Source organism: Bombus bifarius, unplaced genomic scaffold, assembly GCF_011952205.1.
Source record: "Bombus bifarius isolate JDL3187 unplaced genomic scaffold, Bbif_JDL3187 scf7180000007978, whole genome shotgun sequence".
NCBI classification, from domain to species: domain Eukaryota; kingdom Metazoa; phylum Arthropoda; class Insecta; order Hymenoptera; family Apidae; genus Bombus; species Bombus bifarius.
In genome coordinates, this window is record NW_022884363.1 from 1,717,637 (window position 1) to 1,744,232 (window position 26,596).

The 26,596-nt window shown below is 42.5% G+C and overlaps 1 protein-coding gene across 5 annotated transcripts in view; it reads right to left on the reverse strand.

Annotated features, from left to right (window-relative positions):
- LOC117204395 (discoidin domain-containing receptor 2-like) overlaps positions 1–26,596 on the reverse strand; it is a 221,228-nt gene that overhangs the window by 171,933 nt on the left and 22,699 nt on the right. For all 5 annotated transcript variants that reach the window (XM_033441746.1, XM_033441744.1, XM_033441742.1 and 2 more), the window contains exon 3: positions 2,430–2,496. The gene's annotated coding sequence lies outside the window, so the exon portion shown is untranslated. The remainder of the gene's footprint in view (positions 1–2,429; positions 2,497–26,596) is intronic.

Sequence of the window (26,596 nt, forward strand, 5' to 3'; positions counted from 1 at the left end):
TTTCGATTGCAGGATCGGAAGAAGGAAACGGTTTCATCGCTGTATGCTATTCGACCGTATTTTCCTTGAACCACGCCCTACATTCGACAGAACGAGACCTAGAGAAAGGGATACGAACGAATTTATACGATCAGGATTGCGTATCACTGCGACCGCAAGAAATCCTAGGAACTCACAGCAGCGCGCGTTCTCGATACAAAGAAGCCACCGTCTAAAAAGGTAGTTTATTCCGACGAGTAGGAAAAAGTCAATAGCTCGGGCCATGGCAATCTCGAATCTCTTTCGAGTTATTCTATACAGGAATCGAAGAACGTTCCTTAACTTTTTCACTACGAGCGTCTAGTCGACAATCGGTTAAACTCGTCAATTTCCAAAAATGTAGATACAGCCTACTATCATTTTTAATCGATTGTATACGTTCTCTCGTTTGGTCGTTCCGGCACTTCATTACGTATACGTAGTTTGTCAGTTCTTGTGCAATTTCTCAATTTAAATAATTATTAGATATCGTCCGATTTAGATAAGTATTATGGTTATCGTAAAGTGACACTACGCGGCGAACGAGCACCGTATCAAAGGCGTTAAAACACGAATCGATCAATTCGCTAGCCAATTAAACATCGCGAAATCACTGTCACTGTACTCAGTGGCTGAAGTCTGACGATCGTATTATCACGAATTAATGCGTCTCCACTAGTAACGAAGATCGAGCATTCCCCAGCTCCCTCGTCGATCATCCCGATGTCGGAGCCTCGACGAAGGCGCTCAAAGGATTTTTACCCTCGATCCCGAGCCTCTTCGCCGAGGAACTTCAGTAATTCGCTTACGCATTCTCGCAACGGACTTAGCCTTGCCTTCGCTTCCGCGGATTTCTGCCTGTGCCTAGACTCTGCCAGCATCGACTGGATTTTCTCGAGCAGAATGTAAGAGGCGAGCGGAGAAGAAAAGGGTAAGAGCTAAGAGAGTGGAAGAAAACAATGCGTTTAATCGGCTTCTGTTTCTTTCTTCCTTCGCGTATGGGATACAGTATGGCATTTTCGTTTCAATTTCGTAGTTAAGCTCCGGCCAGTTGTTTCTTCTATTGCTTTGCTAGCCGTGTTTCGTTTTCGTCGACTAGCATTCTCGATCTTTTGATCGAGTCTCTCCAGAACTTTATCCGAGATATTGTTAGGGAGAGGAAGAAGTTATTCGTTCGTAATACAAAATTGTCGCGAGTTCAAAATGAAAAGATGGAGGGATGGGGGAGTTTAAAAAAACAACGAATCTAATAGCTACGATATCTGAGGATAATGAAATAAAAATTAAATGTACGGACACGTTTCTATTAACGACGAGGCGGGGAAACGAGGTAGAGCGACAATGGGATACAGTAGCGTGGTGGGAGCGCGTTTCGAAGCTTCCTCGTTCCCTGTAAGGCCACTTTTGCCCTCTTCGGGGACGCGAAGTTGCCTTGGCTAATGCACGTTAATCGCACGGTAGCTGACGAACACTCCACAAACCTGACCCCCTCGACAACATGAATGATTCAGTGAGCGAACGCAGAGAACGGAGGGTCGTTATTGTTATAAAGGGGGAATGAATTTTACACGGAGCTTAGGACAGACACAGATGGACGCACGATGACTAGCGCGGTCGCGTTTGAAATTAAATTAATAGATTCGATGAAACGGGTGTTCTTGGTAGCTGGAACTATACCGGAGCACAAAGTTGATATCATTGACCGAGTAATGGAGTGGTCGCGTTGATAAAACCTTTGAAAATCGATTAAGAATATAGTTTAAAGGCTGATGAACAAGAAATAAGATGGGGATATAGCAAAAAGCTGAAAATCGTCTGAATTATCGTAGTCGTTCGTCGTTGCCTAAAGCTGCCCTTTCTTCCTCGTTTTATGAAATTCTTGTCATAAGTCTCTCAGGTAAGTTGATTGGATTGGTCGGTCGCAGCAGCCGCATCTCGTAACCCCATTTCCCAGCGAGAAAAGCGACCAGGATTTATAGTACGAGCCGCCGTATATTGATGCCGCAGCTTAGATTTCGATTTGGACGGAGCTTTAGGCGAGCGTCGAAAGGCGCCAATTTTCACAGGCCTCGTGAAACTTCCAATGTACAGGACGGATGAAACTTTATGAAATTCATGAGAGACGCCCTGTGCAGCCGGTGGGCCGATCAACTCGCTCGACCGAATAATATTCCACGCTTGGAAATCATCGCGGTCGAGAACGTCTCGTGCCGGGAAAGTTTTGGGCACTTTTCGTAGGAAGCCACGAATCTTCGGTTCCGGGGGCTTAGAAATTTTTAAGCCACCGCCAACGATATTACCGTTCGAACTCGATTCCGATTGAGACAGCCAATCGCATTCCAACGCGGTGGGTTCGCGACTTAAAGGTAATACGAATGAAAAGACACGATTGGATAGAAAAAAGTACTCACCGATCGTAGGGGGATGTGTCTCGGCGCGTCCAACGTTTCACTGCATCTTCGTCTGCGATTGGAAAGCCTGCAAGCACACGTGAAACCAGAAGCGATAAGTTAATTCTAGTAAGCTCGAAGCTGTTCCGTGTAAAGATCTATGCTTCCTACTACTCGAATAGATAAATTCGATATCTCGACGATCGTGTGCAAAATTGCCTATAAGTACAAGCGCGGGGAAAACGATTCGCGGCAGAAACGACGCGATAAGAAGTTTGAAATCGGTCGTGACAGTGGAAAAGGATTCAATATTGATTCGAGGACGGGCGGAAGAGGTAGCCGCGTTCGCGACAGCGCGTTTCCGTATGTATTTCTACATCTCAGTCCGATCGGCCAGCCGATACCCTTCTTTATCATTTTTACGGCCGAGTAGGAGGTCGTGGTGGAGGCGTCCGCATATTTATCCAAGCGTGCCGGCAATAAAACACAGGCCTGGCGCGCATATCCGCCTGTACCATGGCTGCTTTCCTGTATAATATTTCGCTTAAGGAATTCGTAGACGTCGCGAGATGCGACGGCACCGAACCGCGCGGCGAGGTCGTGCAAATACGCTCGCGTACCAACCTACGTCTGATTTAATGCGAAAACGGGAGCGAGATTGTATCGCGACTGGTTGGAAATTTGACGAAGACACTGACAAACTATTCCTAGCGGATTCATCGAGTAACTTTGTGGATGGCTTCGTCTATTCGCTTGTCTGTCCCTTCGGTTCGCTGGAGAGTTATTTAGTCTAATAACGAATTCATTCGATGACACGGCGTTACATTGCGAGGTTAGTTCCGCGAACTCAGCGCCGAATGCCACGGATCTTATTCGTATTGAAATATCGTGGCAGAGAAACATGGAGATTCTTATATTTTCCTATTTCTTATTATACCAGCATTATATATATATATATATATATATATATATATATATATATACATACGTACATTGTTTTATAGTACTGGAAGTTCTTAGAAATGAAAGAAAAATTTTAAGACAATATATTTCCACAAGATTAGCACTTCGTTGAATAATAATTTCAGTACCTTTTCAAATAGTTTCGTGATTTAAATAATATTTCGATCTTTTAAGAAATAAATTTTTTGAAGTAGTTTTTAGTTTAACATACTTTTATCGATCTTGAGTAAGCCTCAACATATTCGATCTTTTGTGAAATTGTAAAGATGTTTGTAAAAAATGTTTTAAGGAGATTTGTAAAAGTTTTTTTCGAAAGTACTTGTAAAGCTGCAGCTAAGCTCCTAGCATGATTTCTGACGTTATTTCGTTCAAGATAGTTCCCTTTATATTGACCAATTCTGAGTTACCAGTATTTCATTATTCGATAGAAGTTGCAAGTATCGATTTTCAGGAACGCTACGAACTTTCTCAACGACCCGATAGAACAAAGGTAATAACAATAATTTATCGTTAACAATCATTTCTTATTATTATTGAGAATATCTAGCTTCTATACAAAGTTTTCCGCGCTGCAGGAGCAACTTTTCCAGTTTTCCGAATACCACCGTGGAATATGTCGATGGATCGCGTTTAATTCGCGGAATAACGCGATTGGCTTCCAGCTTCTATCGGAATAAGAGTTAAGGGGGTCGCTAGATAACCTACGTCGCGAATTTAATAATAGAAAAAGTTTCTAGCCTTACAAATTTAACAAGAAACTTCGACCTGGACCCCGTCCGCATTCGGAAGTTTCCCATCTTCCGTAGTTCGGTTCCCGCGCATTCAACCGGACGATCCAGGCAATCTCCGCCAAAGAGATTCCATAGGGAATCGATATGTGAACGTCGGTTAGAGGTTGACGTGCTTTGAACGACGTTTATCTTACCTCTTCCTATTTCGAATCGTTCAATTAACGGAATATTTCATTTTTCACTATTACGTAGAGACGTGATGTTAATTAAAACGAACCACCCAGATATTCGATCGAGGCAAATGCACTGTGAGTTCGAACGTTCACTGTCGTAACAGAGTAGATACTGTACGATCGAGGTCTACATCTGGCACGACTATCAACGTCAAATTAAATCGGTAGTTCCTGGAAATTACAGGTAGACTTAATCTATCTTTAATCACAGGTTAATCCAGCCACCTAACATAAACAACAAAGTAGAAATTCCGGTTACATAATAAAATACATTTTTAAGTACGATACATAATTTAGATCTTTCCAATTCCCATTTCCTAGACATTATTAACTTCTTTTCATCATAAGAAATTCCACTTTAAACTCGTTTAAGACGCGAACGTTCGTATACGCAGTATTTTAATGACAATATTATGGCTATAAAAACACTAATCGTCTCCAACCATGATTTCACGGGATAATCACAAAGTATATACATAGAAGAACTTAATCTGCCCGTCCAATCCAGAATCACGCTCTCACGGTAACGTCTGCCGGCTATGTCTAATCGCTTGTCCTTAACTTTCTTCTCTCTCTCTCTCTCTCTTTCTCTCTATGTCTCTCCGTACCACGAAAAAGAAACCATCTCGCACTTTTGTTTCACGTCGTTCAGTTTCCCCGTACAGCCATGGCCGGACGAAAGTGTGGACGCGTAGCCGCAGAGACAAATAGGCATGGTAGAAAAGCAAGCTATCGTTGTACAGTAATCCCAGACGTGTTTTCTGGGTCGGTTGCATCCAGGATTGCGGTTCCCAGGCGGCATTGTCTCCGCGAAATACGGCCGCGGAAGAAACGAAAATTATGCGCCCATCCCCTCTGTCCCTTTCCTTCTGCATTCAGTCGCCTCGCGAAATGCTTTATTTCCTTCGCCGACTAGCGTTTCCTCTTTCACGCGGTCCTCCGCCTTTCGGCCTCTCTTTCCGGCCGAATAGCCAGAGAGAGTGACGACGAGGTCGTTTGCCTTTACGTCGAGTCATAAAGATCTCAGACATAACGTTGGTCGCGAGAACACGAGAGATCTTGGGAGCGAAATCACGACGACCAATGGAAAGACAAAGACGAGGATGAAGAACCAAGAGACGGCTCTTACGGAGAGAAATAAACAGATGGAAGAGACGAAAGGTTAACCAGCGCTAAGAAGAAGGCACTGGTAGAAAGCTTCTTCGTTGGTAGACGCTGACACGCGTACCGTCTACTCGTTACGAAAGGGTTAAGACGTTGAGTGATAGTCAGGGAGCCAGGGTGAGACGAGCAACGAAGGGGCAAAGGGATGAAATGCAAGTGGTCGCGTGCCACGATCTCAAGCAGACGCTTTTTGCCTCTTTCATCCCCGAGCACGCGTGTTCCTGTTATCTTCTTGTTAACTGCCACTCCAGATTTTCTCTTTTACGCTCTCATCCCTCTCACTAAGCGAATCCACTGGTTTTTCCATCTTGTTTCATTCGCACGTACATACTGTTCGCCATCGATATCGAAAGCAGCGTGTCCAGTGACCGGGAATCGAATCGAATCCGATCGATCGAGACTATGAAGTCCACGGTAACTGGATTATCAGGCAAATTTAAGAATTAAACGTGATTCCTTTCCGTATCGAGCTCCGCTGACGCCCGTCAAGTTGAATTACGAGCGGTAATCCCCGGGCGGAGGCTGAAACCATTCCGGCCGGAAATCTAATTTTTCGCGGAACCCGGTGAAGTATTGAGAGTAATAATTAAAACTGCAAATTCTTTGCCTCGGGGCCAGAAGCGTCCGCGAGTAGATAAGAACCAAATGAGGAACAGTCGGAAGAGAAATCGAAAAGGATACGGCGTGTTATTAGCGCGATCGGACGCGCGCCTCTCTCGTCCGATTTCAATAGAAGATGGAAGCATTAGCGGTTGGAATGGAATTAACGGAAGAATAATTCAAACGTGAAAATCATTTCGCCTGTAACGGTTCGTTAATTATCGCGATCGGATCGTGCGAAGTTGGACAAACGGCATCGGTGATTAGGAATCTGTAATCCGCGCGAATATCGGGGCCGAAAAGTGATTGCCGATAACGGCGCGAGAATGCCTGGCTTACTTGCATAATTAAGCACAAATATCGTCGCATAATTGATCGAATGCTTCGCATTATGCAACGTTATGCGTGGCCACGATAACCGTATAATTCAATGTATTCTGATTAGAGCTTCCTAACCCACATTCTGGCTTACCTCGCGCAAGAGATTCTATTTTGCCTATTTCCGTGGTAATTTCCGTGAATATTCCGGTCGAAGTGAAATGCACGTTTTATTTTAAGATCCTTAATAATTAAGTATGTCTCTTTCTTTTTCTTTCTTTGCTTTCTTTCTTTTCTCTAAAAGAATTATGAAAATCCAATCGATTTGTTCTTTAATCCCGTAGCTATTTCGACGTTATCCGATTAAAGTCCGTTTCTATGATATTAAGAAAAACCTTGGCATGGTATAGCGAAAAGTTGCAGCGAAATTTCGTCCCGTTGTTGCTAGTACAGCTACCTACCAACGATATGGATTCCAGGATTTGCAGAGAGCTCAACAAATGTTCAGCCTGTTCCACTTGATGTATTAAGTGACTGTTTTCGTTTTAACCGGATTTGTCGATATCGGATTACAGGCTCGATATGTTGAAGAATTCACAAAAGACCGACCGACGGGGATGAGAGCGTTGCAACGGAGGAAGGATTTCTCGAAATTGGTAATAACAGCGTTTATCGCTCGATAATATCTGCCCGATTCGAATCGGGAAACTATAAAATTTGGCTTGTGTAAACTGTAAACGTATCTGTTAAACGCTGAAATGATATTTTTGACATCGTATAAGCGTGTTGTAAACGTTTCACGAAAATTGCACAAAAATTAACATCCATCCATATGTCATTGATAAATAGAAAATTCATCCGCATAAAGTATCAATCATAGTTCCCCTATTTTCAAATATAATCAAAACGTTCGTACCCCGAGACACCCTTCATAAAACCAACCCCTCCAAACAATTAGGGTGTCACTCGTTGTATTTATCCTACTGGAAACTTTATTTAATTTGGTTGAACGATGTTGTCCACACGAGTAAACGATCGACCCCATTCAATTGGAAGCCTACTCTGTTTCTAGCTGTCTTGATCTATGAGCATGAAGCCTAAGCCACCCGAAAATACGCTTAACGGCGCAGGCGCATTTCCGTGATCCTGCCGGCCGCTCCTTCGGCGGTGAAATCTCGAAAATGGGAAAGCAACGACGCCGCGCCGTTCTCCTCGCGTCGCCGACGAAATAAGATACTTCGTGAAAGTAATTTCCCCGAGAAAAGTAAGTTTTCGTCGAGTAATAGCTTCTGCACTGGCTGCACGAGACTCGCAGCTCTACGTATTCGCGAACGAGCAAGGAAGCTTCGACTCGAGGCTGCTATTGCCAGAAGAGATTCCACGCGAACGTGGAGCTGAGGTTAGAGGTCGAGGTGTAACCTTAATCGTTGTTGCCTCCACTTCCAAGCTTCCAGTCTCATCCTCCTCCTCTTTACTTCCCCATAAAGTGGCGTTTGTTTCTTTGATGCGAATTCTCTGTTTCAACTGAAAAAATATCTACGCTAGAAATTTTTATTCGGCAAAGAAAATTTTATTGCCAAATTACTGCGTGGGTCACTCAAATATTTTTTCAAGTTGTGAGATCAATTGCCTGATGTTCTTTATAGTCCTCGAATCAGAAAGCACCTTCGTCTTTTTTACTACGGAGATAGTTCTTCCACGAATAATATTTCTATTCTATAGCAGAAGAATGATCGATTTTTAATATGTATTTACGTATGTTATATATTGTTAATTAAAAGTATAGCAAAAACGAAGAATTTAATACAAGTCATTTGGTTAGTTTTGGTGTTAAGACAACGTAACCTGGGATTACTTGCTGTACTTAAACTCTCTCGTGCCTAACAATCAATCTTTCGATATCTGACAGCAATGTGTCTTCGAGATAGTAGGTATAGTTATCGTTGAGCATTTACACAATTCCATTCGCACTCTCACTGACCAGGTACGTACGGTTTAAGCATCTACCATAAATCCTTCCAACTCAAAATATCGTCGAACTATCTTTGAAAATTCTTAAAGGCACATTGTCACCAACATACATTTGCATTTGCATTTGATGAATATCCTATACCTTTTTGAATTATCGTTAATACGAATCGTTCCTTTTTAAATGAATATCGTCCGCGAGAAGGGATAAAATAATTAAAGGGATTCATTCACGGATGCACATTGTATTTGGACTTCGGCTAACAGAACATACGGTGACCAGCCGTTCGGTATATACCGATGTTTACCTTTGAATTTGATATGACGTTTAGATCCGATCTAAGTGATGTGGCTTCGTACCATTGACCTGATTATGAGTGACCATTGATTATTGATTACTGTTTGACCAGGCCGAGCCATTAATTACCGTCTGACCGTACCTGATAATGCTTGATTGTGTGCTAAACCTGACAGCCCGCTACATCAGAATATTCATCCTGTACGAAACAGGAGCATATGGTAGACTCTGTATCGTTATTTAGATTCAATCGCTACTGTATCTTGCGCAGCAATCGGCAACGCATTGCGATCGATAGTATTAGCAAAGGTAACGACGAAACACCTCATTTTCCACATACTGGTTTAACCAGTGAATTTTAAATGTTAACGTTAAAGTACTATCTTTAAGATACAATAATATCAATATCACGTCTTTCGACGAGGATTTTCCAATCCATTTTTAAATTACATTTACTATTCTATCAAACTGTATGAACTATTTTACTTCTCAAGTAAATGTATAACAGTCGTCACATAGGGGTAAAAATGTTCCTGTAATTTATTTATATAAAACGAGATATTCAAGCTTCGTGTTAACGATGATTCCTCCTGCATTACAAATAAAGATTGAGTATGGAAGATGATGAAAAAATCTACTAAATTTCACTGAATTCATAAAATTCGTGTAAAACACACTTTTAAAATTTTACGATATACAGATAGGTATTGTACGAAAACTATTTGTTAGCACAGAGCATCGTGGAAGATGAAAATGAAATCCGCAGTGAACGTGTCAAACGTAGCACCCGTGAACAAGTCATACCACGATGTGTAGGTTTTCTTGACTTTCTAGTAGGAGCAAAGCTACCGCTGACGTCCCTTCCAGTCGTACAAAGGTAGAGCACGGTTTTTTCGCGTTGCCGAGCAATATGTCACCCTAGATTGCAGAATGTTGCAAAACGTGTCTGGGACACGTAACAGCATGCAACACACGAGCTGTACAAACCGTTGAGTCATTCGCTCCACATGCCGTATCTACCACTCACGATAACACTCGACTGCACGAAGCGTCTAGACGCGGTCGAGGGTGTGCAATATAACGGGGGTGAACAGAAGTATCGGTGACTTTTACATCATGTTACAACGCAGGCATACGTTTCCCCGCTATCTGTAATTACAGCTCTATCGTTCGTCGCATCTCGATTCCACGTACAGTCAAAATCATCAGTACAGTGCAAGTTCATATTGTAGCTGAGCTTGTCGACGATCACACAGACTCTATAATTGGAGTCCGTATAATAGGATCTCGTCAATTCTCCCTATTATTTTTCACCGCCCATAATAGGAGCTCATATTCAGATAAGTGAATTCAACCAGCAAAAGTTCAGTCATTAGGGTATTAACTAAAATTTCGTTGCATCGTGCGAAAACATATACTTGCAGGTAAACTTGGAGGATCAGCAGTTTGAGTTTTTTTAGTGAAAGAAAAGGGGGGAAAAAAGGAAACGCTAGACGAATGTTCAAGTTTCAATTCGACTCAGCCGAGCTCGACGTTTGCCAACGAGACCAATGTCACGCAGAAAGCGCTGGCACCGGTTCAAATTGGCGGTCTCGTCTCCGGGGTCCTCATAGACTCCTGATTAGATATTCCAATCAGAATACCTGACGAGAATACTCACTTTTAGCGAATTCTCGGTGCACTTACGCGACACCCAGAGCCTCGTTCGCTCTAATTGGATCCGTCATTGTAATTACGCTGGCTTTGCAAAAATCGATTTTCAAAGTTCGTCCCTGGGAAACGAGCTAGACGTTACATCGTCACTGCGTGAACTGAATGAATTTGTCAGTGTGTTTCGTTGATATTTAAAAACTACAAAATTTATACCAAAATCTCGCAGTCGATCGATCGAAATCTCTTAATACGTCGATCTTTTATAAATAATTCTCTAATAACGAAGAAAATTAAATTCTTTTATAATGACTGCGAAAATAATTTTTTTTATGTTGTCAGTAGTGAAAGGAACAATCAGATGTGAACAATAGGCTGACCTGACAGTAAGTGACCATTATTGGGGCGATGCACTTTTTGGCAAAAGCTCGTTTCATTATCGGGCTGCGTAATTGGCGCATCCGGAATTTCGGCGCACCGGCAAGGCGGCTGGCTGGTGACTCAGCGAACCAGTGACTCACACTCCTCCTTCGCCCGTCTGCATCTTAACGAGCAGGATATGCGTTAAGATCAAATAAAGAGCTTCCGGCCGGCGGAAAAATCAAGAAACGTTGGACTGGCTAAATTTCTAGAATTTTTATCGCGTTCCCCGTATCTCGCTTAATGAATATTCCTCGCGGTGCACCGGCAAATTACTGGAATCCAACCGAAATCGTCTTCAATGGGAATATGATAATCAAGAGCGGTTTCTCAACAGGCATACTAATCGTTAGAGCCAAGGACGAAAAAAAGGGTGAAGAAAATAGGGTGTAACCAAGGTGACGTGCCTGTGAAGACACGAAAGGCTTGTTAGAGGAAATCTCCAAAAAATTGTATAGATTTCGGATCCTACAACTTTTTAATTTGTAGAAGAAATTTATTATTTGCTTAGAGTGCTTTCATTATTATTAATATACAGTAATAAAAATATAGTATACAATATGAAAAAAAGTAATTGTCAAATGATTTTGAAATTCCTTAAATTAATTATGGACACAACTATAATATACCTACGATTTTGTGTACGGACTTCTCCTATTTCTCATGGATTAATAGATCGTTCGATAGCGATCGTACTACTGATTCTATGGTTTCCTATCACAGAGATATGAAAACTTAGAGGGGTGAGAGTCCAAAATCTCATGTCTCGACAGAGCATAATTCTCGTGGTGGGTAACATTACTGGACTCGACTAGCTGCTCGTATATTACGAGGCAATAAATCTCCAGCTCGAGATTCATGTCAGACATCTTTGAGATTAAGCTTCACCTGACCCGTTATCCTATGAATTCGTTCATCCCTCGCCCCAATGTGTTGTTCGTCTGCTTAACCTACATCTAATACTTGGTCCAATCGTTGAAAGTTGCTCAAAGTGATGTCGAGTCGGCAACAAACGACAAGACTCAAAAAACGTAAAGATAATTATCGACTATGTATAAGGGATGAAAAGACACTGTTACGCTGTGAATGAAAAGACATTTATAGCGATAAAAATAACGACTTCTACACTGTCATCGTTGAATGTCTTTGAAAACATAAGCTTACCTTACAAAATGATGTCGATCTCAAACTATTGATCTTTACTTTGAAACTTGAAACTTTACTCCGAAGAGAAGCCATCGTTATTATGTAGTATTAACGACTAAAATAGAATGTCTCTTGCAAGAAGGAACAAGGATTGTTTAAAAGAGCAATCACATTTTAAGCTCAACATCCAGATTCTACTCCTATCTCAACGAACCGAGTCAAATATTTAATAAAAACGAGGGTACCGAGTGTAATTAAGCTTTCATAGAATAATTGACGTTCCGAGTTTTTTTTTTATCGCCGCGAAAGAATGCAACCGAGTCAATACTCTGGCCTCAATAGAGGCTGGAGCGTAGAGAAAAGGAGCAAAGGGAAAAGAAGGAACACGACCGCACGGCTTTCTCAAAGCGTGTGCCGCTACCGGCGTACTTATTAAGACTTATTACGGTTCTCACGCGCAGAGCCAGCTACAGCCTCCTTTTCTCAACGAGAAAAGCTCCTTCGCGCTGCCTCGGAGCAGTCACGGCGGAGCCGCGCACTTAATTGTTATAAATTGCCCCATCGGTTCGCGAAATGATTTACCGGCTCGCCTCGCATAAATTGCAACAAAGATTTTCGTTAAGAGAGTGATTTACGACTTCGCAACATCGTTCTCCAGTTTATGCCCGACGAGCATCCTTTTCTCTCGATGCCTCCTATCTCTCTCTATCTTCCCAATGCTCTCCTAAATTTCCCATGGAATTATTATTCAATTTCCTTCTACGAGAACGCTAACCTGGATATTTATTTCATTAGAATGTGAAACAATTCGTAGTTTCACGTTTTATGAATTAGAAATACGATGTATTGTAATAGTTAGGTGAGCCGTGTATTAGATTTGTTAGGAAAGAAATAATTTAGATGGCTTCTAAATTAGATGACTAAAATTTTAAAATACAGAAAAGCAGTAAATACAATAATACAATTAGTGATATACAAAATATTCAAAGCAGAGTACTCGTTGTAATTTTTAATATGTAAAACGAATCTTTGCTTAAGTTCCATCTCTTTAGTCGTGTCCATAAAAACATGAAGTGTAAAAATCTATAGTCTGCTTTGCTATTAATTTTAACTCTTTTCCTTATAATGCCATGCGTTAACACGATGCTAAATAGCTAACGATCGCTCAAGTAACTATTAGAAGCATTCTATGTCAAAGGGTTAACACATATTGCAGTCCATAGCTATTATAGTTGAATGAGAATAGATTTATGACTTTACACAACGCGTGACGTGTGTGATGACAATGCCTAGAAAGTACAGCGCGATACGCTATTGTTAATTACTGGTCTTACATCTTGCATAAGAAGCGGTGCATAGATCTCACTACTATGACACTCTCTAACAGTATTCCAAGTAAAGCACCTGTGATTTACGATCCTCGCTATAAAGTATTCAAATAAAATTCACAGCAAATTCAAGAGAATATCGAAGTAAGATTTCCGTATAAAATATTATTTCATTTGCCAATTAAATATTCCAATGTAACGTTTTCACTCTCGGATTTAAAATTCTACGAAACACTTGTTTCCCCGTAGCTACGGAACGTGTTAAAAGAATTAGCACAAAAAAAGAAACAATCGTTTCAATGAATCAAACAATTCGTATAGCTGGTTTTTCTATTCACAATCGAATATTTCAAACGGTGTACGAAAGCATAAATGGAAGAGGCGGGCGTAATTCGGTTTGCATAGAGATTTTCACGGCGAACGCGTCGTAAACCGCCGTTAATGAAATTAGGTCTGGCCATCGGTACCGCAACGGCAGACAAACAGAGAGAACGTGTGCGTTTCGTTGTGTCTCGGGTGCAGCTAGCACCTACAAGAAAAGTGACCAGATTTATCGACGCGAGACCAGCCAACTAATGGAAATGTAAATCGGTCTTAGGCGACTCGTTTGCATCGTAGACGATGGAAAACGCGCGAACCAGAATACGAAGAAAGTTCGTCGGCATGCGTGAACACATGAATCGTCGAGAACGAGGGAAAAATAAATGGCTGAGACGACGACGGAAAGTCGAAAAGCAAAAGGAAGGGTGCATCAGAAGGAGCGAGGAGGTAAAAAAGGGGATTGGTTTGTGCACTCGTTACAGCGTCGTCTCACTTGGATGGCTTTTCGAGGAGGAGCGAATGAAAGAGTCCAGAGGTATTTGAGATCGCGCAGACTGCGCTTTGAGCTTGCACAGTCGGTTTGATGCGCGTATAAATACCTCGAAAGCGTGGCTCAGGACGCCATTAAAGCACCGACTGTGCTCAAAAGACAGGAACGTGTATGAGAGCCTGTTACCGATAAAACATCCATGTATATTGCTTCGTCGTGACTGCGAGTTTCAATCTAATAAACTTTACGGCGGAGGTGCTACAATGCGATCTGCGCACGTTCGTTTCCACGAATGAACTGTCTCTGTGATGAATCTGTTTCCCCATGTCCATGAAGACGTAATGGGGGAAAGTCTTAAGGGTGACGAACGATGAGGCGATGAATTATTATTATCGGTGGACAAATAAAGATTTTGGAAAAAATAGAGAGAGGGAAGTAGACCTTATCACTGATAATACGTACAATAGATTTTTAAGTATATGATAATATGTTAGATATAGTTACATAGATATTGGAAATATTATTTAAGCAAAGAACAATGTTATCTTCTTCAAGAAGAAAAAGGTATTTGATATTCAGAGAAAATTGTTACATCGATAATTCGATGTAGATATTCTATGTGATTCCTCGTATAATGAAAAGGAATAAAGTTTCTTGTAACGGATTTAAGCGTTTCATTCTGTATTCCCTTTATGAATATGGTCAGAAGTAGAACTGCAAGTTCATACAAAGTCACGCGGGCAAGAGTTCTGTATCGATTTTCTCAAATATATTCTTTCCTCGTCTTATCCTCATTATCACACTATCTTACATTTTACTTTACCCTACTTCTTTAATCGCTACACTTCGCTGAAGAATTGCTGAAGAGAAAACAGAAAAATTTCACACTTCATTGTTCGCAATCTGGTGATTATCGGTCCGATCTTTAAACTTGATTTTTTTCTCTCGCGTCCTAGTTGCTTCAAGATCGAGTAAAGTATGGCAGCAACAGTGGCTGGCAGATCTTGAAACGATCGAGAAGTGTCGTTTGCCGAGTGCTCGGCTCGCCTAATGTTATGAAAGGTCTCACGAAGTACTCGAACCGCACGCTATCGATTCGGCCGCCGTCGTTTCCGGTAAGTGACACTCCCTGCCCGGTCGTTAGAGCGAATTCATTCACAGCATCCTTGAATTCCTTTATGTTAACGAACTTGACCCGCTACGATCGGAAACGCGATGATATAGAGGGACGACGATAAAAAGTCAACGAAAATCTTGATTCTGTTAAAATCACAGTGGCTCGCTGCCAGTTGTACTTCACCCTTTTCCGTCGTTACTTAAACGTCGACGATTTGCGATTAATGAACTCTTGACCATGTCCCGACCATCACGACAGGGATGAAACATTACGACGAACAATTACAGAACACCCACCATTGTCCCGATAATATTTCATTTCGACGACGACGAATCACGAGTTTCGAATTTCGCGTTAACTATGGGATCTATGTAGAGCAGATGGAGCGGAGAGGAAGGAGACGCGCAGCGGTAAATCAATGGAAAACTATTTCCCAAACTTTTCGCGTATCCGACAATCGAATGGCAACTTTTCACCTTTCGTTTCTCATCTCGCGCTCAAACGTGAAATTCTACGGTCGTTGAATTAAATAAAAAAGAGGCGGAGCAGAGGGGGCAGAAAGGGGGAAAAAGCTCTGGAATAAAACCGGTAGTTGTTGCAGGAGTCGGTGAATCTGTTTGACTTGGTCGACAACGGTGAAAAATAACGGAACTCTTCGCCATTTGCCTTACGCTATTTGTTTTCCGCGAATACTTTAGTCGAGCTTCACACTCCGTCGGTTTTCGCTCGAGCCGCAAAATTGGCTGGGTAACGAGCTAGCTCAGCTCCGCGAAAACTTTCGAAGCGTTGAGCCGGAATAAAGCAATAACTCTAATTGATCTGATAACTTAATATGCGAACCGGACAATACTGTCCCCTTTCGACTGCAAACCTGACTGTAAACCCATTCTTTATTGCTCGTATTTCTACGTCCATACTCGCTGAATACTTTACACTTAAGCAGCTAATACACTTTACCACGCGTATAATGTTTTAACATAACGTCGGATACGGGCGTATTATTTTTTATACGATTAACATTTCCATCTTGACTTATGATTATAAACATTATCGTATTAGAATTTGAACTTCGTTTGAAAATTCGTGCATTATATGGTATAATGGAGACTGTGTAAACTAATTAAATGCTCGCATGTGAAGGAAACACTTGAAACTCGCAATACGCCAGAACGTATTATCATGTAGCCCCAACAATTGCCTAGGGGTGAATTTGAAAATTCCGCCGTGCGTAACGAAGCCATTAAGGTATTTTCGCCTGCAGCCGTCTCATCAATAAACACACGTTTAGGCGCATAAATTCGGGTCCGATCGATGTTACCTTTTGCTCAATCAGATATTCGTAGATCCATCGTTTGCTCAGATAAACCGCATCACTATGATCCTCTACGTAATTATACACACGGCGCGTATCAATCGTATGCACGATTGTGTTTACGATTCAAATGGCACGCAGGTTTTCATTTTCACATTGATGACATGCAAAGTGACTCATGGATAGCCTCTATGAAAGATGATGTTCTTTCGCCAAAAATGTTGGTCCTTAAAAAGGCTGTATTTGACTTCACTTGCCATACTTAATATTATCCTATATCGACATTTACTCTTTTTTTACATTACATTTACATTTACATTTACTCTTTTATCTCCGTCTTTAACTATAATGATTATCGGATCATTAGTGAATATAATTTGCTTAATATGGCGGCACGTCCCGTTAAGTAGAAAAATTAAGAAGTTTCCTAGGGATGCTGTGATGATTACTTACTATGGAGATTGGTACATTAGTACGGCGAGAAATCTCAATCAGGCAGGTCTGCTGCAAAACTTTCTCGAATAGCGACCACTTACTCATGACCAATGCGATGGAGAATTTAGATGAGCATCATGGTCTCGATAAAAGCAGAAGCGTGGAACAAAGTACGACTTAACGATCTGCAATAGGAGCCACTGACAAATTTGACCGTATAAAAAGAAGTAGCTGAGAGGATCGAAATTACGCTATTAAAGGAACGTCAACCGAGAAAGTAGTTTTATATTAATTGATAGAAAACAAGGCGACAGAAATGGACAATCGTGATTAGATATGCAGGAACAGCGAAAGATCACGAAACTATAAAGATAACGGAGGTCGGAAAAAGGAGAGTAGCGAAGGAAGACGACAGGAATAAAGATGAAACAGAGAAAGAGGTAAAATGGCTAGGAGTCGAGAACTCGCGGCAAAGTTCGTGAAAGCATCGTTCGTCCCTGGTGATTTTCCGAGGCGTATCATGGCCACTAGTTCCTATACTATACCTATGTATAGATATAAAATCCATCATTCTGCTTCCATTCTGCTCGCACCCTTTACAGATCCCTCTCCTTTTGCCCTTGCTCTCTATCCTTGCCCTCCGCAACCCACGGTTCTTGTCTGACAAACTTATGTCCGCGATGGCTACTCTATAAATAAATCCCCAAGCTCTTCGGAAGAGGCCGCGGAACCTTGGGGATATAAGCGAGGAAATTGAGAAAAATCGCTGTATACCATACTGTATCGATAAAGTAATTACTACGGGCGGAGCTTTCATTACCAGACTGCCGATATCGGTACGTCGTACTTAAAGCGAATCGGGGACGTCCACGTGCCAGAGGCTTGCCTTACGAAATAATCGATACTATTCCCGAGTAGAACACCATCCATCCATCGTTCTAACGCTTACAGATCGTATCGATTTCGATTGCTCGGCTCCACGATCGTGAAACAAAGCCAACGCGAAGTTTCAATCGCGAACGAGGGCAAACTTATTACTCAGGAGTGTAATATTTGAGCGAATGATTTTAGAATACAACATCGTTGGCTTACTCGCGCGCGAGCGCGAGTTTTGGCAGCCAAGTTTGAAGCAGCAAACTCAAGCGAGGCGCTAGTCGAGAATTATGCAAGTTTCTAACCCCAGATTAGGGATTCGCGATGTATCTAATGGCATTATTAGGGTCGTTGCTAGGAAGTGGTACTCTCCTCGAGAGTGGTTGATCCCAGGGTAGCACTAAATTTCTGGTTTATAATGCAAGCTAACTGAAGTACGAAGGAAGGAGAATATTGTTGCGTCTTTGTGTTTCGCCTTTGCATCCTTGTTTCGACCGCTATACTTCCCTATCTTCTTCGTCTGTCTTTAACTCTCCCCTCCCCTGCCGCTCTCAGCTTCCTATCATACTTCATCTCTTGCCTCTACACTCTATCTCACCGCGATACACGTAAATTCTAGGAGGATGACCTTCTATGGTTGGAACAAATGAGTTGCCTACACCATATCATGCTTTGTGTAGTGAAGCATTTAACGTTCCTATGCTGTTCCACTTTGTGTGCATGTATTAATTAGTATCTCACGGACACTGCGAAATTTACCCGTAGAAATCCATGTACAAAGTATTTAATTAACCTGTCACGCGATCTCTGAATGTTAAGCAGCGTCTGTGTGTTGTCCAAAATTTTCCACGTCACTAACAATATCTCGTTAATATCGACCCGTATACCGTTCAAAGCGTACTTTCGTGCGTATAAAGGCAAAGAAAATTTAATTTTTTACCATTCAAAATAAACCTTAAACACCCCTGTTCTTTTTCTTCTGTTTTAATTGTTTATATTTGTTATATATGTTACCTACTCCGGTCAAATATATCACAGTTCGTTATACAGAAATATATATCTACTTTCTCTGAAGCCTCTTCGCGTAAGTTCGATCGTCCTAATCACAATGACTGAGTGTTCGCCGAACCAAGAAATTAACTAGAACAGCGATCCCCTTGAGAGACTCGAATCATCGCGGAAGTTTGCCCAATAATTGACGAATTCGATCCAGGATACCCGTAACGAGAATTCGATAGAGTAGATACCGATACCATACGATGTAACGTGTTTCTTGGTAACACGTGGAAACCAGAGTAGCTTTATTTCGAGCACGAGGCAACTAGGCGAGGGTGTCGAGCAACTCCATGAGAGGAAAACGGAAAAGCGGAAAGAATAACGGGGACTAGAAGAGGAAATAAGAGCCGAGAGAAACAATGGGAAAGGTCGCGTTGTACAACAAAGACGAGGAAACGAGGATAAAGAACCACAGATGGGGAACAACGAGGTTATTATATTCAGGAGAAGGGATAGGCCGGTTGGTAGTCGAGATGACAAGCCATTCTGAAAATCAAGTTACTTCAGTCGGGCCGAGAATCCAGAGCAGGGCGTGTCTGTTAAATCAAAACTTTCCGCACGGGATGTGTCCAAGAAACCGGAAACTGGCTGGCTTTCGCTCTCGCTCCCGCGAGGTTAGATTTCGTCGCCCCTTTTCTCCTTCCGCCAAGCAGTTGGCCGAGTTCCTTCGACGAATTTCGAGTCAGCCAAGCCAGTCAACAAGCCAGCCAGCGAGACGAAAGGGACACGGAAGGTGAAGAAGCGGCAGAGAAGTTTCGAAACAGTCTGTCAGCTGGTTAGCTCTTAACGTTTGCGTGTTTCTCTCGCGGAAGCGGCAGAATAAGCGGCGATAATGCGAGCTAACTCCATGATCGCGACTTACGACGTTTCCGCGATCTTCGCCGCTTCCGCGGAACTGTTCTTTACGAATTCAGACAGTTGCGGGGAAAAACTTTTTCCGCCGTAGCTTTTTCTCGAGAAGAAAGTCGCGAGCGACGATGTCGTCGCTGAAATGCACGCGACGTTATGATTTATTTATCTTTGGGTGGAAAAAAGCACGCGCCGCGTTGGAAGTTTTAGGGAAATCGCGTTTATGTAAATCGAACAGAAAAAAGCTTTTATTCGAACGGCTGAAATATGCGCCGTTTTAGACTGAATTTTATAAATATCAGGAAGAAAGATACACGTAATCCGTTCACTATATCTCGTGTTGTTTGTATTTCAGATAAGTAAATCGATCTAACTCGAAATAACTTTCCACGATAGTAATCGGGGAAAAGTAATAAAAACCTACTCTGGAGAGGATATCATCATCAATTTCTATCTCATATACAACAGAGTTCAGTTAACATGAAATGAATACAAAATCTTTGGAACCTAACAATCTTGAAGTCACTTGAAGCTAGATCCAGCAACGTCAAAGTCATTTTATGAAGATGTAACTTCAGAGTCATATCCAAGAAGTCCGGGTTGCAACTGTTCGATACATCAGTGTAGTAGCAATCTTTTCGAAAGCTTTTCGCATTAAACGAACTTTTGCGGTGTACTAGGGAAATGTTGCCTCGATACGATGAGTACCTAATAGGTTACGAGAAAGTAAGATAAGTCTCTAGATCTCGTATCGGCAGAATATTAGAAGCTTCCGTGTATCATAGACGATGGCTGATAGAAATGATTTCTCCTTTTCTTTGATATGCGCCACGAAATGATTACGATCAGTTTCTTTCTAACGTTTTCTATCTTCATCAAGATCCATGAGTCGAGTTCTTTTGTCCTGGTTTCGCTCAGGTTATTACTGTTTTCAGTTCATTTACGATGGTACTTTGCGAAACTTCTCGTTCGCAGTATCTTGCTACGATACTGGAAGTGCAGCAGCCACGGTATCGTGAAATAGATAGGCGAGTTCCGAGACACGAAGCTAATGAAAATGTTCGAATAAATGTTTGTTTCCGCCTTCTCACTTGCAATCGTGTTTACGTTTAAAATTGCTACTGGCGAGCTTCAACGAATATCAGTCTGAAGAAAATAACTCTGTTACACGTTATAACATCAACACCGTTCAACTGTTTTCTATATTCACATTTGCGTACTATTTTCTTGCCACGGTGTCCCTGTACGCTTCAATTTGTACGGATCCGAGACTTTCATTGCACGCTATCGCGGCGCTATTTTCACGCGATAAGACTCTAACAGCACTGGCAAACTCATATTTGCATTCGAGAAACAGCGTGTCTGCGGTTCATTTAATACCGCGTTATTGAAGGAATCTTAAAACAATTTATGCAAGCTTATTATTCCAGCTTCTCTAAAGATTTCCTCTTTCTTGTCCGGGAATTTCCAATTTCTAATCAATTCCTTCGTATTTTGATATGATTGAAAGCATTTGATTACACGTCTTTAACAGTTTTACGAAATAGAAGTTTTTCGATGCACGAATCGTAACGGAACGGCTGGCCATAGCGATTCGTGAAACGTGTAGAAACAGCATGCAACGAGGCGAAAGTGCGCGCAACGAGCAAGAAAACGATGGTTTGCAGGTCGTATGTATCGATTGCGGTGTCACTCCTGGGAATCGACGAGGATCAACTCGCGAATAGCTAGTTGCAATGCGCGCTATCCTTACTTGCCTTCTTTCTTATGTTCCCCTTTCGACTTGCCCTTTGCACAACCGCAAGCCGTGAAACGCATCGGAACGATCCCTATCCCCCCGTGGCAATAATTTCAACGCCAACAACGCCGTACGACGAGATATCTAATATTCGCGCTCGGGCTTCCAAGTGGAATTTCTTGTTCGCGCGAAGGGTAACCGCTAAACCTCGTGTACTCAATAGCAGCTTAAAGCTCTCCGCTACGTAACCTTATCACACCCACGGGGTTCACCGGTGGAGCGTGAAATTTAAACCCATCCTAGCCGCGGCATAATCAACATCGTGAAATCAATGGACCAGCTCGGCTAGCACGACTGATCGATGACGAAGAGAAAGCTCGATCGCGTGGTAAATGTTTAGCCGACGAGGTTACGCGCGTTCTCGATTTTTCGTACGATTTAGCGAAGTTTCTCTTATGCATCGATAAAACTGATAAATAAGAATTTTAGTATTAACCTGTTTTTGTTGAAGTAGAATTACACGTGATGTCGGCTTATAAATATTTATAAAAAGATGCATATATCTGACAAGCCGATATAATTGACCTAATGAGTTAAAACAAAAATACGAACTGCGTTAATAACCTTCTGAAATCTTAATAATCTGCGTAAATAATCTGCGTTAATTTTCAATTAAATAATTATGTAAATGGGCAAGTCTCGGGATTAAAATGCAAAAAACGACGGTAATTGCTACACTTTCACCCTGGTGCACGATCATTAAATCTCATTAAACGAAATGCTGTGGGCGAGTTAATTGGGCCCCCTTTCGTCCATCGGTCTTCCGAAAACGTCCGAAATTAGCGCGTTTTGGTCGGACTGGAAACTCCACCGCAGTAGAGTCGATGTTTCTACTGGAAACCTCTTTCGTTTCACGCGTAGGTATTCGTACGCAAAACTCTCAAACCGGTCACCGGTGCTCTGTACACGGAAGAAAATAGGCACCTCTGCGGCCGCAACGCTACTAGCGAAATTTTCCAACGACTCGCGCCGAGATATCTCGGTTACCGTGGCTGGAAGTAGAAACAGAGTTAACTAGTCCGCCGTGAAGTTCCACGTCCGGACGTACACGCTCCGGTTCGCGGGCTTCCGACAGCGCCTTTCACCACGGAGATTCTGACACTTAGACGTCTCTCTTCAACGATGATTCCTTGCCGTTCAACATTTTATTGCGACGATGAAGAGATCAGCGGCGATCGCTTTAGACGATCACGCGAGTTTCACGAAATAAGTCGTTCGTTTGTACGTTTCTATTTCACTGTTCCACCAAACGAAATCGAGGTGTAATCGATAAGAAATGAAGATTTCTGATTAAAAATATATTGATGCGAGTATTTGACGCGTTTCCCGACAGCAAAATAAGGCTGATCAAACGAGCTGCTCAAAAGTCACATCGGTCAACTACATAAATTGAAACACGATGTTACAGACACTGTGTTTTAAATGTATCTTAGAATGTATTACTATCCATGCCATCCTGCGATAAATAAACTTGTAAATTATTTGTTTCTGAAAGGCGAACTTGACTAATTCGGCTTCCGAGAGGCCCAAATATTCCACAACAACATAAATCACAGCGATATTACGAAAGAGGAAATTAACGTCATCATGAAACTTTGGTCGTGCGATCAAAGAGAACGAGTTTTTTTTTACTAGAAACTATTCTCACGGCCGTGCACATCACTGAAGGATTAACTAATACGTCGCGAAGTTCAGCTCATGTTATCCAGCCGTCATAACTCAACAGCGGAGTACAGGTCTGATTTCGGGCAGGTTTCGTGAGCTTGAGCAGTTTCGTGAACATTATGCGATAATACTAACAATTTATATGAAACCGTGACAGGGACGTGCTTAATGTTAATTGCGATCTCTTAACGATCTCGTTAACCATTTCAGGGTTACAAAACGAACGATGGTGATTTAACGGTGATACCCGATTTCATTTCGCAACAGTGAAGGGATCTGAAAAATCGGATAAACTGGAATCTCTATCATCGATACCTTCTTTCTGCTGACGATGTAATGTAATACGTATCAAGCAGACGACTTACGTATAAAGTACTAAATCATGAAAGTGTTTTATGAAACGTTGACTCTTTAAAGTGGTTTGATCAGCGAACTATGATGAAGCGTAATGCATCAAACATCACTTTGTGGTTCTTTCCCCCCGTCGACATTGATACCAGGGACGAGGTGAAGGAGAGGGTTTCCTCATCCTCGAATTTATTAAATTTTATCCTAGTCACTGATGGCGTCGCTTTGACAAAAACGAGATGAAAGGAAATCGCGTGGGTGTGCGTTGCCCTGGGAAAAATCTCTTAACCGAATGAATATCGAATTCCATTTGCGTTCTATAACGCGATGAAAGCAGAGTGGAAAATTTTTCATCGCATATTTTCCATAGGATCGTTATCTTTTCCGACGCGTCGGATAAAATATTTGTTCCAACGATCGGACGGCGAATAAAGTTTCGAAGGTGACGCACGATCAAGTATTGATTTTCCCGAAAGCACCGGGCGAACACACGCGAACTTTAGATACGGCCAGGATAACAAGGGAGTTCAAAAATAGGCAGTTCGGATCGATGCAGGTGCTGCTTGGTCCTTGGAACGGAGTTAACCAAACAAAAGCTTATCCTAATACCGCGCGATTCTTATAACTTCTCGCATTCGTTCTAACTTTTATTCTATTTTTCTTCCTCCCCCCCCCCCAGCCCGCCCTTCGTCTCCTACTTTTTCCTTTTCCTCGACTATGCCTCTCGGTTCCCTACACAGCACTTCCATTCGTTGAACATACAAGTACTTTAATTATAAGTACCGTCACGTAATAACTTCTACGCTGGGAGAATACTAATTACAACCGCGAGCCCGACACTCAAGGAAAAACCTGGAGGAACGGAAGTGGCATCGGTTTACCAATCTCCAGCTCACGTCGTGGCCGCGTTGGTTCTTTAATAAACTTCAAAGAACCCGAGCGACAAAAAGAAAAGAGGCCAAAAGGATGAAAGAAATTCCGTGGAATGACGTTCATTAAACGGGGTGATAGTAGTTAACCGACTTGGGGGCGACCAGGCGACCAAACGAGTAGTGGGGGTTGGCAGTGAGATGAGACGAAGAGCCTTCAAACTAAACCACCGCTAGTCCCCACAACCTAATCCAATATAAATCTCCTGGTATAAAGCTGTTCCGATTAATGGCTCGACAAACCAATGTGGTGGAGGCCAGGCTGCGGCTATATAACCAGCACCAAGTCCCCTCGAGCGAAGCCCTCAACCCCCTTCCTATATTCCTTTCCTCTCTCTGTGAACCGCTCCTACCGCCATCACCATCAGCGTCGCCACCGACACGACCACCACGATCCCTAGCTGAATCCTGAGCTACATGGATAGTAAGGAAACGAAGAGGAAGTGCAGCAAAAGGATGGGCGGTACAGGACGGCGGCGGGGGAGCAGAGGGAACGACTGAAACCCGCGTTCCTAAGACCTACCGCCAACTTTATCCCGAACTTAAGAAATGGCAGAGCTAATGAGCTTTTAAATTATTCCGTGGCGTCGCGAAAGGGAGCGAGGTGGGATAGCGGTAAGAGAGGCAGCGAGAGAGAGGTGGGACGCCTGGGGTAGGCCCGAAATTCTTAAATAGAAAAGAACGCCGGAGAGGAAGGAATTGAGAAGAGTCATAAAGAACTGGCGTTCCGGGTAAAAAACAAACGATGAGGGAAAAAAGTAAACGACTACGACGACGACAGCGACGCTGAACTAACGGGGAATGTAACAAAAAGACGCATGTAGACGGTTTTTTCAAACGTCGCAGCGTCAACGTAAGAGACATTCTCATCCAAAGTTTCAGGAAACGGCAGCTTATTCGTCTCGCTTTCTCAACAAGTTGCTAATTAGCGAACAATCACACTGATAATTGGTTGACTTTGTTGAAATCCGAAACAGCGAGCGGTGTTTTAGAAATACCAGTTAATAGTTCACACGTCGGTTCGCTAAACGAAAATAAAAATCTGAAATAATTGGAAAGTTGGACAAGCGGGGAAAAGCGGATGGTAGAGGCCAGGGAGAAAAAGCAAGACACGCATAGACCGTGTATCGAAATAAAGGGAAGTCCCGTAGGTGGAAAATATCATCTTGCCACTTAGACAGATATACAGTATATATGAATCCCGGAGGATCGCGCGAGTACATTCGTACCTTCCGTATCCGGAGACATAGATACAATGGATACGCCCTGGGAGACTCTTTGCACGAGCCAGTAGGCGCGGAAGTACTATGCCGAAGGTGAGACAGAGTGACAAACGCGCGAGAAAAGTGGCGCGACTGAAATGGTAGAACTTCTAAAATGGAAGCAGCGAGAGGTACGAAACGGTGAAAAACTGCCAAGATTAAAATCTACCGCGTACAGAGGGAAATAAAAAAAGAAAGAAGAACGAGAAAGAAAAGAAGAGCAGAAAAAGAGGAAAGGCAAAAATGAGAGCAAAGAACAGGAGCAGAGAGGAGCGAGTGGCGTAGAAGGTCCGGAAGACGACAGGGTCAGTACGAGCGAAATCGGGAAACAGACGGAAGCGGGAAATGGTAGTTCGCGCGTGATGAAAAGAGAAGGACGAAGCAAAAGCCCGTAGTAGTTATACATCTATCTCTGAATATTGGAATAACTCGAATGCCGGTTTCCCGACGTTTATACCTCGCGGCGTGTCTATATAGACCGAGATATTCGGACGATTGCCAAGAACAAGACATTCTTTACGATGCTTGCTCCCCTTTTTCCCTCCTTAAGCAGCCACAAAGAAGGTAAGAGGCGGTAAGACGGTTGATGCGGCTACAAGGAATTCCTCACCTTTTGTCGGGTATCAAGTCAGCGCGAAACCGATGTCTCCAGTTTCGTTCAGTGTTGAGATTCCGCGCGATCCTCGGTTACTCTTCTTTCTTTTTTTTATCTATCCTGTTTCACAGCAAGGTTGCAATCTCGATCACGGAACACGGACTACAACGACGCGATAGTCGCGGGACAAAGACGTAGAATAGCGCGAGATAGAGAAGAATTCGTTCGTTGGATGTCGACGAATTCATCGTCCATCGCGGTTGGTTGGTTCGTTGGAACTGGAAAAATTGCGAGCAGTACAAAATTCTCAAATTCTCGC